Source organism: Tursiops truncatus, chromosome 3 (genome assembly GCF_011762595.2).
Source record: "Tursiops truncatus isolate mTurTru1 chromosome 3, mTurTru1.mat.Y, whole genome shotgun sequence".
NCBI lineage: Eukaryota > Metazoa > Chordata > Mammalia > Artiodactyla > Delphinidae > Tursiops > Tursiops truncatus.
Genome location: NC_047036.1, coordinates 149,976,991 through 149,995,493, shown reverse-complemented (window position 1 = coordinate 149,995,493; position 18,503 = coordinate 149,976,991). Strand labels below are relative to the sequence as shown.

Sequence of the window (18,503 nt, the reverse complement as noted above, 5' to 3'; positions counted from 1 at the left end):
CACTTGCTTTGGTCCTGGTTGAGAGTTTTAATAATATATGTCGGCTTCCTATTAGCACATTTTTATTACATATTACATATTCTTTAAAAATATATCATTCTACCTGGAAATTAATTCTGAGAACACCCAATTGTACAGTTGACCGTGATACACTCAGGGTTAGCTACAAGCTCTCGTTTTAAGAGTAAGTTCATAACGATTTGAAATTGTTTTCTCTTTGGGAGGGGTTAATGATGCTGTATATTCCCAAGTTTGGACAATAGACTTGAAATAAATGAAAGCATAGTAACCGCAAAGAAAAGGAAACTGAACTTGCGTTTCTTCAATTATGTTATTCCACGTGGCTACTTAGAGCTTGTATTTGTGTTTAAAATTTTAAACAGTGGAACAAAGTACCAACTGTGAGGTGTAATATTTTTGTTTGACAGTGCAAATTTTAGTTTATACACAAAATATGTCAATTTCACTTTAGAATATGATTTTATTTCAGATTATTATAATTGAATATCCCCCTCATATAGAGGAAGGAATGCTAAAAAATGATCCACGGTGGGTGTCAAATATGGCAGGTACACTCCTGCCAGGGAACCAGCCAGGCTGAGGCCAGGTCTCTGGGGGAGCTGAAGTGGCTCCTGCCTTCCCCCCTCAGAGCAGGACTGCCCAAGGGTCTGGGAGACTGAGCCTGTGTGTTGTCGTCACATGAAGGAGGCAGCAGCTGGTGTGACAGATGAAAACACTGGCTTTGGAATCAAAGGAGCAGGTTTAAATAGCTGTGTGGCCTTGAGTAAGTCACTGCACCTCTCTGAGCCTCAGTGTTGGCATCTATAAAATAGAGATGATCTAGCACCTACCTCCTGCTTTGATTGGAGGGTACAATGAGATCATGGGACCAAACTCTGTCTGGCTCTCATCTGGTGGACAGGGGTTAGTGGCCATTGTTATTGATATAATTTCCATACACTGAGGGCTGGCAGGAAAGGGAAAGGCGGGAAGGCGAGCAGAGTGTGAGCGTGGGTACTTCCAGTATGACCCAGGGTGGCTGTGGTGACCAGAAGAACAGAGGCTCTGTTTAAGGACTCAGGTCCAAGTGCAAGAGGTCCAAGCTTCAAAAGAAGCTGGAAATGGGAAGTGAAGTCTCTCATTTGAAAATGTTGGCTCAAATAGTTTTAAAACACTGCGAGGGTCCAACAAAACATAACCGTGGGCTGAGTTTGATCCATGGGCCACTAGTTAGCAACCACAGTCTAAGAAAAGATGGACCCCCAAACACAACAATAAGGAAGTCTACTGCTCTGAGAAACATCAATGAAACTCTCTTTCCCTTTATCTCTGGCTCTCGATCTCTGTCTTTGTCTCTCTCCTGCTATCTACTTTATCTGCCACTCTGTCAGTAGTTGTCTCGAAAGATAAGGACTCTAAAAATGTAACCACTATACCATTATCGTACCTAAAAAATTAACAATACTTCATCAGATACGCAGTAAATTGTCAACATTTCCCCTGCTGCCTCACATTGCGTACTTTAAAATTTGTGTGTTTTCAAACCTTTTCTTCATCACGGCCCCCTTAAGGGGCGATTTAAGACATTTTCTCCCCCCAGTCACAACCCTACCCACCCTGCTCCGTGAAATTTTAATACCACCGATGAACTGTATATTTCTTTATGTACTGCAGCCCTTTGGAGGGCCACATTCCATGGTAATAGCTAAGATTTTTCCACTCCCCCAAGAAGCAAGTTTTGCTCCCTTAGGGGGTGACTGCCCCCCTCTTCCCTCTCTTAAAAACGCATGCTCTAATGGGATCCAAGTATGGCATGGATCACACCATAACAACTGATTGATGTATTCTCCTCCTAGACCCCTTTTAAGGTTCCCCTGCCATCTCTCTCTCTCTCTCTCTCTCTCTCTCAGTTTTTAAAAGCAATAGTTTGTTGTTGAGGAAATGTGTTCATTTGTCTTGTTGCTTCTACCCCTCCCCCTCCCCACGTTTGCTGACTGCAGCCACCTGGAGTGGTTTAACGTGGTCCTCTGTCTCCTGTACTTCCTGTTCGTTGATGAGGCTGAATCAGTATGAGGATTGATCTTTATTTTCTTTCTTTTGCAAGACGACGCCTCTTTTTAAAATGGGAGCAGACACTGATGATCAAGGCCTGGATCCACTAATTCATTAGGAATTTCTTTCCCTTTTAAGGAAAAGAGTTCGATAGTCAATTCCTCAAAGGGCTGGAAATTTTAGCATTTCTTAAGGGTTTATCCATTGCACTCCCCTGCAAAGATATTTTAAACCTGTTTAATCTAAAACACAAAGGCTCTAGTTGAAAGTTGGGTTCTGGTGGCTTTTGGAAGGCAGTAAGATAATATACTTGAAATTCACGCATTTCATAGCCCTCTACAAACATGAGGGAAAAGGATGACCAGCCAGAAAAGGTATGTCTTTCTGCCTTCTCTTCCTTCTTTCCTCCATAAACAAGTCCTTTCCAAGCACCTATTGTGGGTGCTGGACCCTGTCTGAGGCACTTGCGATCCAGGGCTTTAGCTGGACTGAGCGGAGAGCTTACATTTGCAGAATGGACCCACTCCTTCCCTGCAGCTCAGTCACAATTTGTCTTTTCTCTTGCCCTGAATTTTTCTGTAGCATGAACAACAACAACAAAAGCATACCCTTGGTTGGGCCAGGATCCTGGGGCAGGCATCGGGAAGAGTCCAAGCTGGGAACTCTGGAAGAAAACAGATGTCTCCTTTGCTGCTTCGGGAGACCACCCCCTGCCCCTGCACGACTGCAAGCGCTGGTCCCCTTTCCTGCCTGCCTGCACCGCCATGTCCCAGGGTTAGGCACACTGGTTCGTTGTGAGAAGGACTGACAATCCCTGGCTTCTGTCCACTCACGTCCCTAACATGCAAATGTCCTCCCAAGGATCACCAAGTGTCTGCTGGCGATGCTGTTTTGTCCTTATTTTCGCCACTTCTAACTTCCTGTCCCTTCCCCATTGCAGATGCGGGGTGTCACACCTGGGGGCCGGGTGGAGACTCTATGCTCAGCTCCAAACAAGAAGAGCTTTGCCCCTGGTCCTGCCATCTCCAGCTCCTGCCCTCTGTTTTCGCCTTCTCCTTAAAATAGAACGTCAGCTCCCACCTGCCGCCACAAGGGGAGGAGGCTGGAAAAGGATCTGCTAAGTAAACCCTTTAGGGACGGGCATTCAAAGAGTATCTTCAAGGTGTTTTCAGAAGGAAAGAGGAGAAGCTCCTTTAAGAGCCAATGTAAGCTTGGAAGGGAAATAGTCCAGCAGAGCTGGTTGCAATGTAATTTTCACCCAAGGCCAGATTGTGCTGGGCCGGGCTTAGCCAAAGGCTTGTTTGCAATGCTAATTAAGCAGAATCCTTGAAGAGTGGAGGGAGAAAATGTGAGAATCTGAGAGGGGCTAAGAACTGGGATCTGCCTTCCTCCCTGAGCTGGTGTCTCTGGATATCTCGTGGGTGATCAAAACCAACTCTTTGAACATTTCAAATTACCTGAAGATCAAGTGAGAGCATGTAGAAGTGCTTTTGCCACCTGTAAAATGCTGTAGTCGAGTGAAGGATTTTCTTTATTAAGGTGAATTTTTATCTTTTTTTTTAATGGATTTTACTGGAGTATAATTCTTCACAATACTGTTGGTCTCTGTCGTACAACAGAGTGAATCAGCCACGTGCACACATACATCCCCACAACCCCTCCCCTCTGAGCCTCCCTCCCACCCTCCCTATCCCACCCCTCTAGGTCATCGCAAAGCACAGAGCTGATCTCCCTGTGCTACGCTGCTGCTTCCCACCAGCTAACTATTTTACACTCTGCAGTGTATATATGTCGACAAGTCCACTCTCTTTGTCTATGTCTTTATTCCTGCACTGTTCATCAGTTCCATTTTTTTCTTTTTTTTTTTTTAGATTCCATGTGTTAGCATATGGTATTTGTTTTTCTCTTTCTGACTTACTTCACTCTGTGTGGCAGACTCTAGGTCCATCCACCTCACTACAAATAACTCAATTTCGTTTCTTTTTATGGCTGAGTGATATTCTGTTGTATATATGTGCCACATCTTCTTTATCCATTCATCTGTCGACGGACACTTAGGTTGCTTCCATGTCCTGGCTATTGTAAATAGTGCTGCAATGAACATTGTGGCACGTGTCTCTTTTTGAATTATGGTTTTCTCAGGGTATATGCCCAGTAGTGGGATTGCTGGGTCATATGGTAGTTTTATTTTTAGTTTTTTAAGGAACCTCCATACTGTTCTCCATAGTGGCTGTATCAGTTTACATTCCCACCAACAAGGCCGGAGGGTTCCTTTAAGGTGAATTTTTATCTTGACCTTGGAGAGTGAGGGTGGAGTAAAGAATGTAGGAAGGGGCGGGAATATTATATGCCAAGTGCTTTCAAAACGTGGATCTCCTTTAATTTTTATAAACTTTATATGAAGTAGGAATTCTTATTCCATGATTTATCAGACCAGAAGTTCATTTCTTATTTTACACATTCCAGAAACATACTGGATTGCGTGCTAGAATGAAGAAAGCCTTCCAGACAATTCTCCCAATCTGTTCATTTCTTTATTCACTCATTGCTTAAATATGTACTTAGTGCTTGCTTCCCAACCATTTTACAAATGAGGACAGTGGAGTTACAGAGCCAAGGGCTTACCAGCTGGGTGACCTTGGCCAAGTCAGTTTCCCCCTCTGCGCTTTCATTTCTTTATGTGTAAAACGGAGATAATAAAATGGTCTTCTGGACTGCTGTCAGGATTCACTGAGAACCTGGCACACAGTGGGGACTCAATAAAGCCACAGATCAGAAGTTTTCCTTTACCATGTAGACCTGGGTTCTTTCCTGGATAATAACATCTCCAAGGGGGGGCATTTTGCAAATGGAGAGCAGTGATTTTTATTGTCACAAGGATTGGGAACGCTGCTGGCATTTGGGGGAGGGGGCCAGGATGCTTGAGTCCTGCTCTGGGCATGAGGGTCCCACACAGCAAGGTACAAGGAAGAATTGTCTGCATTTCTCCAGGCTTTAAAATGTCTCCCCCAGGCTAAACAGTATAAATATAAATAATAACACTTCAATATTTTAAAGGAAAACTTTTTACAATACGCTGAGTGAAATCCCAGTAATTCAGGAGAAGATTCTTACAGAGGGAGAGACTTAAATGGAAGAAAAATTCTCTCTTGAGATTATTGACCAATTTCTCCCATCCAAGTACTAAGCAGGTCCCACCCTGCTTAGCTTCTGAGATCGGGTGCGTTCAGGGTGGTATAGCTATAGCCAATTTCTCTCTGACATGCCTCTAACTCATCTTCTCCCATCCAGTTTCCACCTCCATATTTAGCTGAAAAGGGCTTCCAGCAGACTGTAAGGCAGTCACTCCTTGCATATTCCTTGTAAGAGACTTAGAGCCAAGTTGTATTAAATTAGTGGTGATATGTGACGTGTAGAACCCTCACTAAATTTCATCACTAAAAATTTCTAAAATATTCAAAATTCTTGCTGTTCAAAAGAATTTAACATTTTCTTTTGGCCTAATGATGAGAGAAATCTATGTTCTGAAAGTTACACATTAAATTTATTTATTTGGGCGTTGCCTGGGATTTTCCATTTTTACTCTGGTAGGATTTTCAGTTGACCGTATACATAGGAACCATCTTCTAATGTAGTCAGGTCAGGGCACCGACATATTGAAATACGTATTATTGTATTATGAATTATTTTCTTTTACACTATGGGTGGGAGAGTTCATATATAGGTGCATATATATTAAAATCATGTGTATAGGTACATTTTATTATCTAAAACTTCAGGATAGTAAAGGGAACACTTTAAAAAAAAAACTTAAGCAAATTCAGCTTCCCCGTAAGAGAGACTCTTCGTAAGAGCACAGCTTGGATATGCCAGTTACACATATTTCTGATTCACTTTCAAATATTTATTATGAAATGGTGGGTATTGTGTGTTTGAGGATCGGGAACCTCAGATCTGGAAGAGTCCAAATTACATCGGTCTCTGCGGAATTCAAGGCTCATATCCTGGCCTCGGGGGTCCCCCCCAGGATGTGTCTCCTCCCTGCTCTGCCCTCTGGCCTCTGTCACCCCCAAGTGACAGGTTCCCTGCATCCCTCCCTGCTTACCCACAATCAAGGAAGGGCATTCAAGACAGACAGTATGGGCCCTTCATGTTTGGAGAAGCAGACGCAAGCACTAGTCCGTCTCTGTTCTCTCGGGAGGCTCAGTGAGTGGTTGGAAGGATCCAGGCAGCTCTTTACGTCATGCCTCCTGAATCACTCCTTTGGTGCATTTTGAGGCCTTAGAATGGCTGAGGCAGAAGGGATGACCTGCTGGGTGCTTCCCAAATGCTAGTGTTTGGAGGACATCGCCATGTCCTGCCTGTGTCCTGAAGAGGCTGTTAAGAGCACAGAACCTACGTCTCAGCTGTCTAGGTTCAGATTCTCCCTCTACTCCCTACTGTGTGGCCATGGCTGAATTACCCCGCCACTGTGCACCTCTGTTTTCTCCATCTGTAAAATGGGCATAATCATGGCACCTACCTTATAGGATTATTATAAGGCTTTAATGAATTAATCCATGAATAACGAGTAAGCATTATAGAATTGCTGGATACACAGTGTTTAATTAATATTTTCTTGAGCTCAGTTCACTTTAAAAAAAAACTCGTGTAGCTCTACTCTAAGAAATAGTTCTCCATAGCAGCACAGACTGGATATGTGAGTTATACATTTTTCTCATTTGCTTCTGAATAAGCGCACAACTATGAAAATGAAGACTGCAGCGTGCGCTTCACATCTTAGGAGGGCGGATAAATCTGGTCCCCTCGATGCTGGCAGGGAAGGCCTATCTTGAACCCTCAGCATCCAGGGCCTGGGCAGAGCAGGTGCTGCTGGGTAGTTCTTGGGTAACTGATCTGACAATTGAGGGAACTGAGTCCTGGGGCTTGTCCAAAGGCTCCTGCCCGCATCCCCCCCCCTCCGCTGCCTCTGGATTCATCACCACTGCTCCCCAGAGCTGCCAGGGAGACCGTGATTCCTTTTTGCTGAAATCATGTGTTTTGGAGTTATTTGGCTTGTCTCACACCCGCCTCTAGTCGGGGTGGCTGTGGAAATCACACTTTGGAAGAGAATTCAAATTTCAGGTGAGGGAGGAGCCAGGAGGCCTGCATCTTCTTCCAAGGAGATGTATTCATCAGCGGCAGGAGAGGGCCCAGCGGGACGCGGAGCCGCCCGACCTGCTCTTCAGCCTGGCCACCCTCTGCTCTGCTTCAGGCTGCAGCCTGGTCTCGCCCCTGCGGGGGTTCCTTACCTCCAATCCAGCGTGAACACAGCCCTTTCCAAAGCAAAGAGGACTCTGCCTCTCCTGATGAAAGCCCTTCTGTGGTCCCCATTACCTGACCAGTGGTTCTCGAAGTGAGGTTCCCAGACCAGCGGCAGCATCGTCCAGGAACTTGTTAGAAAAGCAGATTCTTGGCTTCATCCCAGGCCTACCGACTCAGGGGGTGGTACCCAGAAATCTGTGTTTATCAACCTCCCCCCCGCCACAGGTGATCCTGATGCTTGTTGAAGGGGGAGAACCCCTGCCCTAGACAATGTCCAGCCTCATCAGCTGGGTGTCCAGGGCCTTTAGGGTCTGGCATCAGCCCTGCCTGCTGCGTGGCAGCATCTCTGCCGTTGACTCCAACCAGACTCGGGGGTAGCTTCTGCACTGGCACTTACTCTGTGTCCTTGGGCGAGATCCTCCACCTCATGGTGCCTTGCCTTTCTGCCTGTGCAACTACACACAGGAGTGTTGAGACTTGAAATGGGATGGCCGCAGAAGGTGGCTGGCTCAGGGCCTGGGGTGGAGCAATTCAATGACTGCTACTCATTGAGCAACTACTATGTGCCAGGCACTGTTTTAGGCATTTGGGGATAAGTTGATGAACAAAACAGATAAAGCTCCCTGCCCTCAGGGAGCTTATGTTCTACCTGGGGAAATACAGATCACAAACAAAAAAAACCCACCATAGATCAGGGTGGTCAGGGAAAGAGACACTTGAGCAGAGACATCAGGGAAGGGCGTCCCTAACGAGCAGACACAGAGCCAGAGCAGAGGCCCTCGGCTTACTGGAGCAGAGGGCGCGAGGGGAGCATGGCACAGAGGGGGTCGGAAAGGGCACAGGCCCGGACCTCGTGGGTGGCCCAAATTAGAACTAAGCCTTTTCTTTGAGTGCAAGGGGACTCCGTGGGAATTTAATTTCAGACTTATACAGGCAGACCTTGTTTTACCGCACTCTGCTTTATTGTGCTTCCCAGACATTGCTTTTTTTACAACCTGTGGCGAGCAAGTCTATTGGTCCCATTTTTCTGACAGCATCTGCTCACTTCCTGTCCCTGTGTCACAGTTTGGTAACTCTCGAAATATTTCAGACTTTTTCATTGTTATTATATTTGCTATGGTGACCTGTGATCAGTGATATGTGACGTCACATTGCAAAAAATTACGACTTGCTGGAGGCTCGCATGAGCGTTAGTATTTTTCAGCAATAAAGAACATTTTTTTGTTTGTTTGTTTTTTGCGGTACGCGGGCCTCTCACTGCTGTGGCCCCTCCCATTGCAGAGCACAGGCTCCAGACGCGCAGGCTCAGCAGTCATGGCTCACAGGCCCAGCTGCTCCGAGGCACGTGGGATCCTCCCGGACCGGGGCACGAACCCGTGTCCCCTGCATCGGCAGGCGGACTCCCAACCACTGCACCACCAGGGAAGCCCTGTAGGTATTTTTGAGGCAGAAAAGTCAAGGGCACAGCTGGGGGGGTTAGGGGAGGGTGCCCCTGGGAAGACACGAGACATTCTCTATTTTTCAGTAGCTGGGGATGCTCAGAGAATGACTGTAGTTGGGTTTAAAAACAATGTCTGGCAGACCCTTTGGGGTTTTCTGATTCTCTAGGGGGCTGTGCCCTTCACGGTCTTTGAGCGAGCTATTTTACATCTCTGTAAGCTGTAGAAAACTGACAGTAAAGCAAATGACTCTTGTCCACATTGATGCAAGTGAATTTTGCTGTGGCGACTCAGTTGATTTCTGTCATGTGGAAGGCGGGATTTGCATCCACTAACAAATTCATGGCAGTGTCCCTGGTTACTGATTCAAGTCTGTTCCTTGGATTCTCCTGGAACCTCTTGTGATAGCTTCTTTGTTCCCTCATGATTAATGAACTAAATCATATCTTTGACACAGGTTCATTTTGTATTTGTGTGACAGTCATGATTTTGCCTTTTTAAAAAAATGATCCTTTAACAATTGTTTAATTTGAAAATAATAGCTAGTGTAGTCTGTGGTGAGTAAGCAATGGGCGTGGGGATGGATAGAGAGCAAAGAGAGAATGTTTGCTTTCCAAGGGATAAAACCCATCCAAACTAGTCCAGCTAACGTTGAGTTTTACTAGAAAGATCCAGGGTCTTCTTATGGAACCAAAGGGTAGGCAGAATGGTCAGGCCTCATCTAAACTGGGAAGGGGGTAGGGGACTAAGTTTGGCTGCATATAACTGAAATAAAATATATGAGAAATATAAAAGAAGTATAGGAGTCAGAAACTCAGGGCTAGTATGACAGCTTCTCAGTGTCATAGAAGACTCAGACTCTTATTTTTCTGCCCTGTCATCCTCAGCATGCTTCCATCCTCAAAGTCACCTTCGTGCCTCATATGATTGCTGAAGCTCCAGCCATCACTTCTGTACTCCAGGCACCAGGAATGAGGAAAGGAAGAATGACTCCCTTTTAAGAAAACCTCCAGCGAGATTGGCTACACAAGATTTTAATTGGCCAGAACTTAGTCAATGGCCATACTTAGATGCAAAGGAGGCTGGGAAATGAGACTGCTTACAGCAAAATTAGAAACTCACAGTGTGGTGTGTAGATGTATTTTGGCTGGCCTTGACAATTCTGAATGCTTAGAAACATGATCAGACATTTAAATAAGGTTTAACATTTCTGGCCTCTCTTAAAAAAAGAAAAACTCAGAAGGTCTGACAGCCCCGGGCTTTTTTTAAAGCCCAGCTTGCCCCACCCCTTCAGGTTGTTTGCAGGGCTCATGCCTTTGAACTCCAGCCTTTCCAAGAGAGGAGCTGATGGTCCCAGATCACCTGGAATAACATCCACTCCTGGCCCAGTCGTGCTGGCCACTGGGAGAAGGGGTTGGTGGCCAAGGGGCAGTTCTCCAGATTGGGCTGTGGGGCAGCCTGTCTGTTAAGAGATGAGAATTCCTCTGCGTCGGCACCCTGGGGAGTCTTGCAAGACAGGGCCAGCTGTCAGAGCCTTCAGCTAGCTACCCCTTTCTGAGCACCTACTGGATGCCACATCCATTGGACTCCAAACTCGGTTTTACTAGAGTTTCTCAAAGTGTGGCACAGAGACCTGCCTCTGGCATCGGCATCCCCCGGAGAGCCTGTTGAAACCGTTGACTCCTAGGCTGCGTTCCAGAACTGCGGAATCAAACTGTCTATGTGGGGGCCAAGGACTCTGCATTTCAGCAGCCTCCCCAGGGAATTCTGACACTGCGGTTTGGGAGTGACAGCATTATGTCAGTCAGCCCTGCCGTTCGGAGCGGGGCCAGGGGTCTGTCCAGGGAAGGCAGGGAGTCAGTAGGAGCTCTTTTATCAGGAGGCTGCTGGCCCTTGCAGGGCTCTCTATCAAAGGCACTCTGAGGCCACCAGGACATCTTCCACCCTCACGGCTAACCCTGGGCTGCATGGAGGGTTCTTCTCTTAATTGTCTGTTTCACTGAGGAGCGGGGAGGGAGAGGGACAGACGGGAAGCCTAGAGAAGAGAATGGTCACATCAGGTTCCCCTCCTCCCTCCACCCTGGGCCCGGTTCACTCTTTGAGGCTGTTTCCTCCCCTTTATGTGGGCAATCATTAGTGTAATGGCTGATAGCTGTTTCATGCTATCTAAATGCTATCAGTTTTTACTTATCTATCCACCCCTTCTGCTAACATCACTTTCCTTTCCTGCGGGAGACTTCCCCATGCGCGGTGTACCAGGATGGGTCAGTGAGAGCCCGAGTTAGAACTTGAGTGGAAACCACGGGGAAGAAGGACATTCCCCTTCCTGGCTGGGAACTGTGGCGATGTAGGCTGTGCCAACTTGTCCCCTCAAAGGGCAGTTCTGCCTTGGAAGGAAGCCAGAGTGAGGGAAAGCAGGGCTGAGAGAAGAGAGGCCAAGAAATCATCAGATGACATCCTGTAAGGCCCTGCCTCAAAGCTAGGCCCACTTCAGTATTGATGTGCCAGTGGATTCCTGTTTTCTGCTAAAGTTCACTTGAGTTGGTTTTCTATTGCCGAGGGAGTGACAGAAGGCCCCAGTAGCTACCAAATCTGATATAACCTGTGTTTGCTGTTAAGTATTGCATGGCTGCTATGCAGTCACTGCTTGGGCACTATTTTGCATCTTCTTTGGCTTCTTATAATTTGTGCTAGATATTTGTTCTTTTTCCCTTTATTATTTCACTCCTTACTGCTTGACCCATGGTAACAGCTGGTAGAGTTAAATGTGTATGCAGGAAAAAGCTTTCATGTAAGTGACAACTCTTTCCCAATTGGCTGCCTGGAGGGCTGGGTTAAGAAATCAGTGGGAAACAATGCAGGGCTTGATTAGCAATGTCTGCCATGGGAGCTGCAATCTAGCGTGGGTGTGCATATTATATTCTTGCCAGTGTGAATTATTCTTTTATTGGTGTTAATTGTTCCAAATCAATAAAAGGGAATTTTAGTGGCTGTGTGCTTCATGATTTCCCAAGTTGGGGCCACTTCTCAACCCAATTCAGAAACTGGAGAATGGGAAGATTTGTGGCCAGAGGTGAGTGAGGGAATTTGCAAAGGACTTGGGGCGGTGGCCAGAAGCCACATTTAGTGCCTGCCACTTGCTGGGTGATGCTGAGCAATCACTTTCCCTCCCTCAGCACCAGTGACTGAATCTGCAGTGAGAGGGATTTGAACCAGGAAGACTGGAGGAGGCCCTGTGACTTGTGTGCAAGAGGCATTGCCTGTGCTGTCCTGCCTCTGGTCTTAATGCTCTGGTGACATTGACCTATGTGTCATTCTCCGAACAAATTGTTTTGTCTCTGTCCCTTTGAGGACGTTTGTCTCCCTGTGAGATGCCACCCTCACGCACTCCTCATAATTCCTCAGCACCCTGCTCAAATATCCCCTCTTCCTCCTCGGACAGAAAGGCTCAGAGCCTCTACTTGGCTTGTTGTTTGTGCTGTGAGCTGCAGGCAGGTACAGGTCGGATTCAGCTTGTGCCCCAGAGCTTGGCCTGTGACCTGGCACAGAGCAAGTGTTCAGACAAGCTTTGTTGAACTCATTAGGAAATGACCGCTTTTCAGAGGCATGAGGCTGCCGAGAAATTGAGAGAAAGGCAAAAATTCCAAGAAGTCTTTTTTGTATTTTTTCTCTGTATTTTTTTCCCCGCCCTCCCCTCCCTTCTTTCATCTCCCTTAAAATTTCCAAGAAGAAAGGGCTTGTGAGATCCCTGTCACCACCTTTGGAGGGGAAACCCCTGACTCGTGGGACTGGCCTGGGCTGGCAGGGCTAGACAGGGTGGGAAGGTTCTGAGATTCCTGATCTGCTCTGACCTCCAAAGGCTGTGCAGCCAGGACTCTCCAAAGACTCAATGAGAGCCACTGTTTACATGCTAAAGCCTGTTTCTCTCTGAACTGCCTGCAAATTGGACTGAATGTGCTAAATACATAATGAATCTGCTAAACTGTTTAATGCACTTCCAGTACTTATTGATTTCCTCGTTGATGACATATAATTTGCCGAACTGATTTGGCTGTGTGACTTGAAAGACATTTGGGAGAGATCTCTGCAATTTGTCGCTCAGCTCGCCCTGGACTTTAAAATGAATACAGAATGATACATTAAAAGAAATCTCGGGGCTGCGATCCCAATTACCTTCAGCTGATGGTGCCACATTCAGTGCAGCAATTTTTTAAACTGAGTTCTGATGATATGCCAGGCCCTGTGTGAGCTGCTGGGGTTTCACTGATGAATAGGAGTGCGTTTCTGACCTTGGTGTGCTTACAGTCTATGGGGTGGGGGGTTGGGGGGGGTAGATGGATAGGCCCACAGGTGCTTCCCATTCAGAGAGTGGGAGCACAGAGGAGGAGCATATAAACTCATTTGTGAAGGTCAAGGAAATCTTCGGAGAGAATTTGACCTTTGACCTATCTCTTGAAAGATGTGCAGGAGTTTCCAGGCAGGCCAGGTGGAGAAGACGGCCGCTGCTCTTGCCTTCCCAGCTTCCTTCCTCCCTTCACTGAAGACAGCATGCAGGTTTTCTCTGAGAAATCGCCTCCTGCCTTCCATATCCCATGAGGTACTAGAGAAACCAGGTGTACCCCACCTCCATCCCACAGCCAAGATATGGGTCCTTCAGACCTTATTCCTGGGACTCTCCATTTGCCAAGGTGTCTTAAAGGGACAGAAGGCAGCTGGAACCAAGACATCCCAAGATGGTCCTTGAATTTCTGCTGTTGAGATTCAGCCCTGTCTGGATTATTTCCTTCTTGAATCTCAGTCTCTGAGATGCTCAGTAGCCAGGGTTGATTTCTGTGGCTCATAATCAAAAGGCCCTGAGTGACACACTAGGTGTCAAGGGACTTCCCCTCCTTCACTCACTCTGGGGAAGAATTGCTCCTTCCCTTCTGGTGAGACCATGAGCCCACAGCTATGCCTCTATCAGGGCCACGCGCCCATGACTCACATTTATATCTCCATCCTTGTGTTCTCCACTGAGCTGGGAATTTGTATATCCAACTGCTCTACTAACACGGTCACTCGGATACCTAATACACATCCAGAACATCAATCCCTCAATCCCCACTCCCCTTGCCCCCCAAACAATCACCTCCTCCCCATCTAAGTAAATGACATCACTATCCACCTCTGAGCTCAAGCTAGTTGTTATCTGTCTACTTGGTTCTCTACCTGCGCAATCCCATCCACCTGCCAGTCCTGTTGGTTCTACTCTCTTTCCCCTACAAGTTCCATTTTGAACGCATCGTTTTCTTTCTTTCTTTCTTTTAAATTAATTAATTAATTTATTTTTGGCTGCGTTGGGTCTTCGTTGCTGCATGCAGGCTTTCTCTAGTTGCGGTGCACGGGCTTCTCATTGTGGTGGCTTCTCTTGATGCGGAGCATGGGCTCGAGGTGCGCGGGCCCTCGAGGTGCATAGTTGTGGCGCACGGTCTCAGTTGCTCCGTGGCATGTGGGACCTGCCCGGACCAGGGCTCGAACCTGTGTCCCCTGCAATAGCAGGCAGATTCTTAACCACTGTGCCACCAGGGAAGCCCCCTTTTCTTTCTATGTTGACTCCACACCCCTAGACAAAGTCACCCTCTCTCCTGGATCCTGTATTAGCTTCTTAAATCCAATCTTAGACTCCTCAATCCTATATGCCCCTCTGCTTAAAACCCTTCCAAGTCACCTTATTGCAGTTGAGATACAATTCACATTTCCTACTGTGGTCTTCTGGCACATCCTGCCCCATATAGCCCTTTCCCACATTCCTGTCCTCACGTCCTACGCCTCTTCCCTTGTATCCAACCCTCAGCTGACCAGCCTACCTGTTCCTGGCTCTCTGTCTGGGTGTGCTTCTCCCCCATCTTTACCTGGTGGCGCCTCCTCATCGTTTTGCATCAGGGTCTCCACTCAAAGGTCTTCTCCTTAGTGAAGTCCATGTGGATCACGCCAGGCACCTCTCTCCCCCACTCCAAGCAGATCTATCCAGTTTTGTTGTTCTCATCGCACATATTGCTGTCAGACATTGTCGGGTTCCTTTGTTCACTTGTGAGGTGTCTGTCTTCCTCACTGGAATGAGGGCTCCAGCAGAGCAGGCGCTTGTCTCTTTGGCTACTGCTGCATTGCTGCAACTCTGCACATAGAGTGTGCTTAAATATCTGTGTTGTGCAAACACATGAGTGAGTGAATGGACAAAAGAATTGAATAACACATATCTGAGTGTTTTGCACGTGCCTTCTCTCCTGCTACTCTGAGCTCCTTGAGGACAAGTACTGGGTCTGTTTTTAATCTCAGTATCCCCAGCACCCTCTAGATAGCTGGCACACAGTAGGTATTCAATGAATGTGTGTTAAAAGGATGCAGAAGTAAATGGCATTTGTAGCGGAGGGAACAGGATAAGGAAAAATGCAGAAGCTTAATTTATATTAAGCAGATTTACATACTCTGTTCTTGGAGAAGCAGTGAGCACAGCTATTTATGGTACAGGAGTGTGCATGTACACACGTGCAGTATTTCGGGGAATAGGTGAGGCAATGGAATTCCATCTGATGAAACCTTTAACGTGAACCCTCCCCTCCCATCTAAAGCAGTCCAATAGAAATGATTTCCAAGGATCAGAGTTCCCAGGGAAAAAAGATAGGAGTCAGGAATTCCCCTGTGAAGGGAAGTGGGGGGAGGGATGTTGAGACTTTGAGAACCATCCAGACTTTGTAAGATTGTGGGGTGAAAGGGGTTTGATATTCTTCTAGACCAGAAGTTCTCAAACGTTAGCAAACATTAGAATGGAGATTTTTTTTTTTGGTAATAGCTAAATTTCTTTCTTTCTTTTCTTTTCTCTCTTTCTTTCTTTCATTGAAGTATAGTTGATTTACAATGTTGTGTTAGTTTCAGGTGATTCAGCAAAGTGATTCAGCTATACATATATACACACATATATATAAGATTCTTTTCCATTATAGGTTATTGCAAGCTATTAAATATAGTTCCCTGTGCCATACAGTATGTCCTTGTTGCTTGTCTATTTTATATATGGTAGTGTGCATCTGTTAATCCCAAACTTCTAATTTATCCCTCCCCCACTTTGGCAAGCATAAGTTTGTTTTCTATGTCTGTGGGTCTATTTCTGTTTTGTAAATAAGTTCATTTGTATCATTTTTTTTTAGATTACACATATGATTGATATCATATGATATTTGTCTTTCTCTGTTAGACTAACTTCACTCAGTATTATAATCTCTAGGTCCAACCATGTTGCTGCAAATGTCATTATTTCATCTTTTTATATATATACAATAGAATATTACTCAGCCATGTAGATAGGTAGATAGACAGACAGTTAGATACCGTATCTTCCTTATCCCTAGAATAGAGATCTTGAGAAAGGGGAAGATTCCTGGGGCCCATCCCCAGAGATTCTGGTTCTGTAGGTCTGGGCTAAAGTTTTGATCTGTGAATCTATATTTTGATAATCACCCCCTGGTGACTTTGACATAGGTAAGTCATCAACCCCCAGACTGGAGAAATCCTGAACTGAAGCAAACCCTATCTGTTGTCTTGAATCCTCTCTGTAACATCCCCTCTGAATGCCCTTCTTTCTGCCTGTGATACCCTGTGATGGAAACTCACTGTCTTTGGACATCTAAGACTGTTAGGAAGTTTTATTCTGTGTGCATGTCTGCGTGTAAAGAATGCCATTTGAAGCAGAAGGTACAACATATGCAAAGGCTTTTAAGAAGAAGGAAAATTGGGCTTCCCTGGTGGCGCAGTGGTTGAGAGTCTGCCTGCCGATGCAGGGGACACGGGTTCGTGCCCCGGTCCGGGAGGATCCCACATGCTGCAGAGCGGCTGGGCCCGTGAGCCATGGCCGCTGAGCCTGCGCGTCGGAGCCTGTGCTCCGCAACGGGAGAGGTCACAACAGTGAGGGGCCTGCGTACAACAACAAAAAAAAAGAAGAAGGAAAATTGCTGGTTTGTTGCTGAAGGGTGAGTGGTGTAAAGCAGACGGAACATTGGATGACAGGGAGAAGTGCAGAGCCTGGAAGCTGGAATTGCAGATTGGGACCTGCTAAAGAGTTTTTAGCAGAGAACATCTTACCTAAACCAGCACAGATGGAGTATGATTACTGGTGGGCATGACTTGATCTGCTACCCAGTTTCTTTCTCTCCCCTTCTCTTGGCTATGCTTTATTACCAGGCCTCATATCATAAGAAGGCTACAGCAGTTCCAGCTCTTCCACCTTCTCTCCAATTCCTCTCTAGGCAGGAAGAGCCACAGCATATTTCTTAAGTTCACAGAAATGGGCTAAGGGCATCTCATTGGCTCTAAGTTGATCAGGTGTCCATCTCTGACCTAATCACCATGATTAAGGGAATATGACATTCTGATTGGCCTGGCTTAAGTCACATGTCTATGGAAGGGGTAGAGTCAACTCTACTGGAAACAAAGTGATTGCCTGTGGAGGATGGGTGGTCCCCCAGAAGGAGATGTGATGAGTCAATTTAGAATGATTTATTCAATGAGTACAGAGAACTGCTCTACTCTTAGCAGTGTGTTGGGTGGAGAAGTGTGTTTCCCCTCTGTGGCTCAGGGAACCAGGTCCAGGGAACAGGAGGGTGTGAGGTGGAGACAGTGGAGTGGCAAAGGAGGAAAGTTTTGGAGGAGACAGACCGGAGTGCATGACACTTAGCAGGTCAAGTCCTGGCTCAGCCATTTACTTCCTGGGTGGCCTTGGACATATTATGCGTTTCTCTGAGCCTCATTCTTCATTGCTAAAGTATTACATGAAATGTTTCCCTTAGAGAGCTGCTGTAGGGAGCTGATGAACTTATGTATAGTCCCTGGCACAAAATAACTGCTCAAATAACAATCAGCAATTACAGTATTTTCTTGGTTCTATGGAAGCAGTGATTATAGATGAATCATTGATTTAATAGGCTTTTGGAGAGAAAAAAGCTGTCATATCAATGGTATGAAATTTCAGAAATGTTGAAATTTGAAAAAAGAAGTGTCTTTGAATTGAAGAAATGGACAGCAATGATGATGATGGTGATAACGATGACGATGATGATGATGACAGTGATGATGATTTTTGGGGGGCAGGTGATCAATGGGTAAGAGCACAGATCTGGAGCACAGAAACCCTGGTTTGGGCCCCCACTAGCTGCCTGATGTTGAGATATGTAAACCATAAAAAAGGACTCAACAAGCGGTAACTTCCTCTCCTTGCCCACTCGGTGCCTCAGTTTCCCTTTTCACTCTCCTGTCCCATGACACCAAACTTCATGATTTTTATCTTCCTTATACATAGTTGTATTCACCTACTTTTCTACAATTTTTAAAAAAATAATCAAATTGTTTTGATAATTTAGGAAAATTTCTTCTAGAAAATTACAAAGAAAAAATCATCCTATTTCATTCCTGCCCCCTGAAGATGGCTCTTTACTATTTTATTGGATTCCCTTCTATGGTATTTTTCTGAGTATAAGGTTTTGTTGTTGTCGAACTCATAATCATCCTGTAATTTCAATTTTGTATCCTATTCCCCTCCCGGTTATTACCATCTCTCCCTAAATAGAATTTTAATGACCATAATATTTTTCATCATGTGTCTGGAATTGGTTGACTTAATCATTTCTATATTTGAATGCTAAGTAGTTTCCAAGTTTTCACTGGTGTTGATGACATAGG

General features: G+C 45.9%; 1 long non-coding RNA gene across 2 annotated transcripts; it reads right to left on the bottom strand.

The window, feature by feature from the left end:
• Positions 1-12,509: 12,509 nt before the first annotated feature.
• LOC117311932 (uncharacterized) lies at positions 12,510-17,056 on the bottom strand. 2 transcript variants are annotated; one of them, XR_012330581.1, is made up of 3 exons: positions 16,911-17,056; positions 14,687-16,742; positions 12,510-14,321 (listed from the first exon to the last, which is right to left on the bottom strand). It is a non-coding gene; the product is annotated as an uncharacterized lncRNA (long non-coding RNA). The 2 variants fall into 2 exon arrangements; XR_004526135.2 differs by having other exon boundaries at positions 14,687-14,974.
• Between the last annotated feature and the right edge of the window lie 1,447 nt (positions 17,057-18,503).